Source organism: Haemaphysalis longicornis, unplaced genomic scaffold (assembly GCF_048455015.1).
Source record: "Haemaphysalis longicornis isolate Haplotype H1 unplaced genomic scaffold, Haemaphysalis longicornis Haplotype H1 scaffold_1, whole genome shotgun sequence".
Taxonomy (NCBI): domain Eukaryota; kingdom Metazoa; phylum Arthropoda; class Arachnida; order Ixodida; family Ixodidae; genus Haemaphysalis; species Haemaphysalis longicornis.
Window position 1 is genome coordinate 244,093,460 of NW_027526203.1, and position 7,044 is coordinate 244,100,503.

General features: G+C 50.7%; 1 pseudogene; it reads right to left on the minus strand.

Moving 5' to 3' along the window:
* Positions 1–5,477: 5,477 nt before the first annotated feature.
* LOC144169016 (baculoviral IAP repeat-containing protein 5 pseudogene) lies at positions 5,478–6,512 on the minus strand (annotated as a pseudogene).
* Between the last annotated feature and the right edge of the window lie 532 nt (positions 6,513–7,044).

Here is a 7,044-nt window from a genome sequence, read left to right on the forward strand (position 1 = left end):
CCATAAATGTAGGCCACACTCTCAAACGCTCCGAAACAACTACGCATGCGCGCAGTTTACTGATGGTGCAGCCAGACGGTGCGGCATGCGTCGGAGGCTGTGCGCTCCGTTGTTCGCATTTCTTTTAATCCCCCCTGTACCTCAGGGAGCAATTCCAGCCGAGCCAAAGTATCGCGGAAATCTTCAACGCGATACGGGCGCGCACGCATGTCACCGTGCAAAAAAACGGTATTAAAAACAACACGTCCTGTAGGCAATGTCGGCAACGAAACTTGATAACAATCGTCCTGAGCAAGAAACCTGTTACCGCGGCCGGGAACGGCCGCATTAACCGCTCCTGAGGAGCCCTGCATCCTGCGTCCGTTCACTGTGGTGGCCGGAAGCAGAATCCATTTAGCTACGAGGCCACGCGAAGACGGGGAAGACAGGTGGTGTACTCACCAAGCACATATACCGGTTTACCCCCTGCGTTCTCGCTGAATGCCAGGTGAAAGCGTCACGCGACCACTTACGCCCATCTAGCGGCCCAGTGCACACCTTGCTCATGTGCAAAGAGTTACAAAAAAAATCGCGCCAATCCACCCCGTGAATGTGGTTGGAAAGCAAAGCTGTAAACCGCACCCATAAGGATCACCCATGCGACGTCACTTCAATTCACTCACATCGCTCTACAAATAATAAAACCAGAGAGAAGTGAAATGCACTTAAGAACACCATTTATTACTTCAAAGAGATATTCTTGGTAAGGTTAAATCAATGCATGATGCATGAACGGTGTTTGATTGAGTTGTATTGGTGTAGCGCAAGAGTGGAAACTTTTTTTTTTTTATAAATTAAAGTAAGCTCCAACCCGGTGTTAGCCGATCTGACTTCTCCGTCTCTGCGCCGCGGATGGAGGCGACGAGATTTGCGGCAGAGAAGGAGGAGGAGGAAGAAGAAATACTTCTGTTCAGATTTCTGAACGGCCCAGAGTGCAGCCCTGGGGAGTGATTCCTTCTTCTGTGGGGCCCATATGCAGTCCGCGCGGCCTGTGTTCTGTCCACCCGCTGAAGCTGGGTAGGTAGAGAGGGCCTGAACAGCAGCATCTCCCATTGCTCTTGTTGGGTAGTTGACGGAAAGAGAGGAGGGTGCTCAGGGCTAAAGTCGCACACCCCGATTACGGGGCGGAGTGTTCCTACTTCTGAGCAAAATTTACATTCCGCGTCGTAGCGATTCGGATGCATTAAGTGACGACGCGTAGGCTGTGGGAAGAGCCCGGATTTTATGAGCCGTAGGTTCTCTCGAAAGGTCAGGGTAAGGCGAAGGTACGGTCTGTCTCAGAAGGCGATAATGCTGGGTCATCTCCCTGAACGTGACAAGCGGGTGACTGTCCTCGTGCAGCACCATAGCACGGGAAGTAAAAGCGCAGGCTTGTTGGGTGGGTATATTTGTTTCCCTTCATTGAAGCGTGAGGGGGTGTCCAGATGAGCTGAATGGAACCGTTTGGAAAGTAGTTTTTTAGCACGCGCAGAGCAGGTCAGGACACCCAACTCGACTGGTAATTCCAGTAGGCTTGCTGGGAATCGGTGACTACCCTCCGAACCCCTGGTTGAGAGAGCCAAGGTGATGGTTGCCTTTTCTGCTGCTGTCATTTCTTGGGTCCTAACCGAGGTACACGCAAGGTGGTTGGTTCTGGAGGTAACCACGATGATGGCGTATTGCTGCCCTCGATGTTTGGAGGTGTCTGTGTAGATAACTGCATGATCCCCACCGAGGGTGGTGTTTAGCGCTTGAGCTCGTGCTTTTCGGTGACCCTCGTCATGTGAGTGGTCCATATTTCTAAGCAAAGGGAGCATCTTTAGTTTTAGTCTCCAAGAGTCTGGGAGTACGTCAAGCGGAGTGACATTCTGGGCTGCCAAGCCAATCTGGTGAAGCATGCGGTTACCCACCGCAGTTCTGAGTCGGACCTTCTGGTTAGAAAGATGGCCTTCTATCAGCTCTTCCACCGTGTTATGGAGCCCCGTGCTAAGCAGCCTCTGTGTGGACTCACTCATGAGAACACCAATGGCCTGCTCGACCGCCTTTCTAATCATTATATAAAGCATCTCTATGTCTTTCTTGACGAGAAGAAGACAGGGGGTTGGCGTAAGTGACTCTCGAAAGGACAAAAGCTTCAATTAACCGAAAGGTACCGGATTCCTTAAGGACTCGCTTCTTGGTGGCAACTCGCCTGATCATGTGTATGATTTGATTAATGCTGTTTTTGAGGCGCTGCAAGCAGACGTCACTCTTGGTGTTAGCCTCGAGATGTAGACCCAGGATCTTGATGCTGTTGCTTGGAGTGATGGCCTGGCCATGAAGGAGTATTTGAATGTATTCCTTGATTTAGCGTGAGGGCGGACGACAAGGAGCTGTGATTTTTTACGTGAACACTGGAGGCCACAGGGTTTAGCACATTGGCGTACTAGAAGTGAGATGCCATGAAGTGAGGTGTGAGCTTCCTTTAATTTTTGTAACTCTTAGCACATGAGCAAGGTGCGCACCGGGCCGCTAGACGGGCGTGAGTGGTCGCGTGACGCTTTCACGTGGCATTCAACGAGAACCCAGGGGGCAAACCCGTAGATGTGCTTGGTGAGTACACCCCCTGTCTTCCCCGTCTTCGCGTGGGCTCGTAGTTACATCGGTAAGGCAACGGGCTCTCGCTTTGTTAGTCTATTAGTTCCAGGTTCGATTCCCGGCGGTGCCCGTAAATTATTTTATTTGTTCGCTGGAGTTTTCTGGTGACACCAACGGTCGCGAAAGAACCCTTGGGGGGTAGAGGTAAAAAGCTTTGCTTTAAAAGTAAAGGAAGCTCACACCAATGCATGGCATCGCACTTCTAGTATGCCAATGTGCTAAAGCCTGTGGCCTCCAGTGTTCACGTAAAAAATCACAGCTCCTTGTCGTCCGCCCTCACCCCAAATCAAGGAATACATTCAAATACTCCTTGAGGGCCAGGCCACCACTCCATGCCCCAGCATCAAGATCCTGGGCCTACATCTCGAGGCTAACACCAAGAGTGTCGTCTCCTTGCAGCGCCTCAAAAACAGCATTAATCAAATCATACACATGACCAGGCGAGTTGCCACCAAGAAATGTGGCCTAAAGGAATCCGGTACCGTTCGATTAATTGAAGCTTTTGTCCTCTCGAGAGTCACCCCATGTATTCTTCTGAACAAGGAAGACATAGAGATGCTTTATATAATGCTTAGAAAGGCGGTCGAGCTTCATGAGTGCGTACACACACGTGAGTGCGTACATTGGTCTTCTCATGAGTGCGTACACACACAGGCTGCTTAGCACGGGGCTCCACAACACGGTGGAAGAACTGATAGAAGGCCATCTTTGTAACCAGAAGGTCCTACTCAGGAGTGCGGTGGGTAACCGCATAGTTCACCAGATTGGCTGGGCAGCCCAGAATGTAACTCCGCTTGATGTACTCCCAGACTCTTAGCGACTAAAACTAAAGATGCTCCCTTTGCTTAGAAATATGAACCTCTCACATGACGAGGGTCACCGAAAAACACAGGCTCAAGCGCTAAACACCACCCTCGGTGGGGACATGCAGTTATCTACACAGACGCCTCCAAACATCGAGGGCAGCAATACGCCATCATCGTGGCTACCTCCAGAACCAACCTCCTTGAGTGTACCTCGCTTAGGACCCAAGAAATGACGGCAGCCGAAGAGGCAGCCATCACCCCGGCTCTCACTCAACCAGGGGTTCGGAGGGTAGTCACCGATTCCCAGCAAGCCTACTGGAATTACCAGTCGGGTTGGGTGTCCTGACCTGCACTGCGCGTGCTAAAAAACCACTCCCCAAACGGTTCCATTCAGCTCATCTGGACACCCCCTCACGCTTCAATGGAGGGCAACAAATACGCCCACCCAACAAGCCTGCGCTTTTACCTCTTGTGCTATGGAGCTGCACGAGTACAGTCACCGGCTTGTCACGTTCAGGGAGATAACCCAGTATTATCGCCTTCTGAAACAGACCGTACTTTCGCCTTACCCTGACCTTTCCAGAGAACAACAAACTACCCTACGGCTCATACAATCCGGGCTCCTTCCCACAGCCTACGCGTCTTCAATTAATGCATCCGAATCACTACGACGCTGAATGTAAATTTTGCTCAGAAGTAGGAACACTCCGCCCCGTAATCGGGGTGTGCGACTTTAGCCCTGAGCACCCTCCTCTCTTTCCGTCAACTACCCAACAAGAGCAATAAGAGATGCTGCTGTCCAGACCCTCTCTACCTACCCAGCTTCAGCTGGTGGACAGAACACAGGCTGCGCGGACTGCATATGGTCCCCACAGAAGAAGAAATCACTCCCCAGGGCTGCTCTCTGGGCCGTTCAGAAATCTGAACAGTATTTGTTCCTCCTACTCCTCCTCCTTCTCTGCCGCAAATCTCGTCACCTCCGTCCGCGGTGCAGAGACCGAGAATTCAGATCGTGAAACACCTGGTTGGAGCTTTAATTTTATAAAAAACGTTTCCACTCTTGTGCTACAGCAATACAACTCAACCAAACACCGTTCATGCATTATGCATTGATTTAACCTTACCAAGAATATCTCTTGGAAGTAAGAAATGGTGTGGATAACTGCATTTCACTTTTCTCTGGTTTTACTATTTGTAGAGCGATGTGAGTGAATTTAAGTGACGTCGCATGGGTAATTGTTATGGGTGCCGTTTACAGCTTTGCTTTCCAACCACATTCACGGGGTGGATTGGCGCGATTTTTTTTAGTGGACGCACCATTCTTGAGCTATCTCGTTGATAGAACTACTTCGTTAATAACGCTATCGACGACATAGGTTTGTCGATGCGCAGAGAGTCGCCGGCCAGATAAAATTTGACATTTCGGGTCTTGGCAAAGTCGCACAACTTTTTTTCTTTTTTGTCTGGTAGCTAATGAGAAATCTTCGCTGATTGAAAAATTGTCCCTTTAAGTTTTCGCGCAGACGAGAGAACTTCCTGTTTATCTTTCAACAGCGTGAATTTAGCAATTACGCGTCTTTTTGTGCCTTCTTTGTACCCGCCTAGCCTATGTACGCGTTCAAATTGAGCACCTGTTTTTTGTAATCAAAATTTTTGGGAGCATAAGTCGATTACTTTTTCCTACGATTTGGCCCAATCTTCCTTAGGATCATCAGCTATTCCAAAAAAACAGCAAGTTGGACCTTCGTTGCCGATTTCCGCCGTCATTGCACCTGGATGCGATTGTGGTCATTTGATCGGAGAGATCAAGAATGGCTTTTTCAGCAGTGTTACATGTTCGATTCCAGTGCTACAAATTTCGTTTTGAGCGCCGAAATTTCATTTACGTAGGCTTCCTGTCTGTCTTTGATGCGCTCAAGCCATCTATGTTTGGAATGGGTGGGCGATTTTTGGAGTCTTAGTAAAGGAAGATGCTACATGTACTACGCAGTGAACATCCACCGGAAATTGCTATATGCACTGCCGATATAGCGCCATCTATAACGAGCTGTCAGAAACCGTTTTTTTTTTTTTATGTGTTGTCACGTGCCACGAGCTCGGTGTGGCGGGCCATAGGATGACGCGACCTTCGTACGAACTGCACCGCACTTGGTTTCCATCAGGGCACAGTTTGCGCTGTAGTCTTGGGCGTGAAATGCGTTATGGCTGTCCACAGGGTCGTTTACGACGCCCTTGATCTTCCAACCGAGGGAGGAGCAAATTGCGCGGGCGGCCGGGGCACAGTGGGCGACACAGTTCAAGTTTTTCCAACTTTTTATTTTGAACTCCTGCGATTTCTGCAGAAGCAAGAGTGAAGTGACGCACACAAACTCATTCTGGCCAGCGACATGAAAAGTACACAGCAAATAAAACCTATAGCCTCACAAGATAAAGGCTTAATAAAAGGTCCTTGAGCCACTGAATAAGCGTAGCTCTGGGTCCGTTGTGCGCGACAATCAGCACATGTTGCTCCTCACCTTGTCCAATTCGTGCTTAACCGCACGCTGCGCTCCCTCGAGTTGAACCACACGCACTTCGTACCGCTTGCGTGCTCTGTTTTTGGCGCGCTCACATTGTAGCTTGAGGTACTCGAGACGCGTCATCTCGTGCTCTTTCTTGCCCAGTTGAACGAAGGCGCACGTGGTGGAACGAGAGTGCTCCTTGAACGGGTCGTCGTCGGGCTCCCAGCCGTCCAGCTCCTTGAAGCACACGTAGCAGCGGGCGAGGTCCGGCTCGTTCTCGGTCGGGCAGTGGTAGAAGCCTGCTTCCGCCATTTTTTCCGGCGTGCACTTGCAGCTGCCCGTCAACGGCCACTGCCCGAAAGACGCCAGTCGGTTTTCCTGTAGGTCCATGTCGAGGTCTGTTTGATGCAGCAGCACGGTGTGGAGGGCGAGGTCGACGGCCATGGCGCAGGATGTGCAGGGGAAGACGAAGTGCTTGTGCCGCTTCGCGCAAACGCCGCCGGCACTACCACGAAATTTAGACGTACAGTCGCGTGCGATTTGAAGGTAATCGCGCGCACTTTGACCGATAACGACGATAACGACCCCGCGCGGCATTTTTCGGTGCGCCTGGGACCTAGTTTATGCATTCTCCTCTCCCTCGGTTGCTGTTCCTTCAAGCAGTTGTCACTCCCGCGGCCAGTAAACCACCCTTTTCGCTTTGTGGTGCTTTTTTGTGGTTGTAATCACGTGTGGGGTTTCTTCTTGGTTATCGTGAGCAGTGATAGCACCCATTGGTATAAATGTCCGGTATTTGCCGACAGTGTGTTTGTGCGCACCTTTCGAGAACTGCTGTAAGATATGACAATTGGGATGTCTTCTCTGGGTGCGCGATAACAAAAGAGGAAGGTTTTGCCGCGGGAGTGATGGCCGCTTGAATAAACAGCGACCGAGGGAGAGAAGAATGCTTAAACAAGGAACCAGACGCAGTAAAACAAGCCGCGCGGGGGCGTTATCGTCGTGGTCGGTCGACGCTCGCGCGATTACCTTCAAATCGCACGCGACTGTACCCGGGACCGACTGCACGAAACGACGAAACGGCC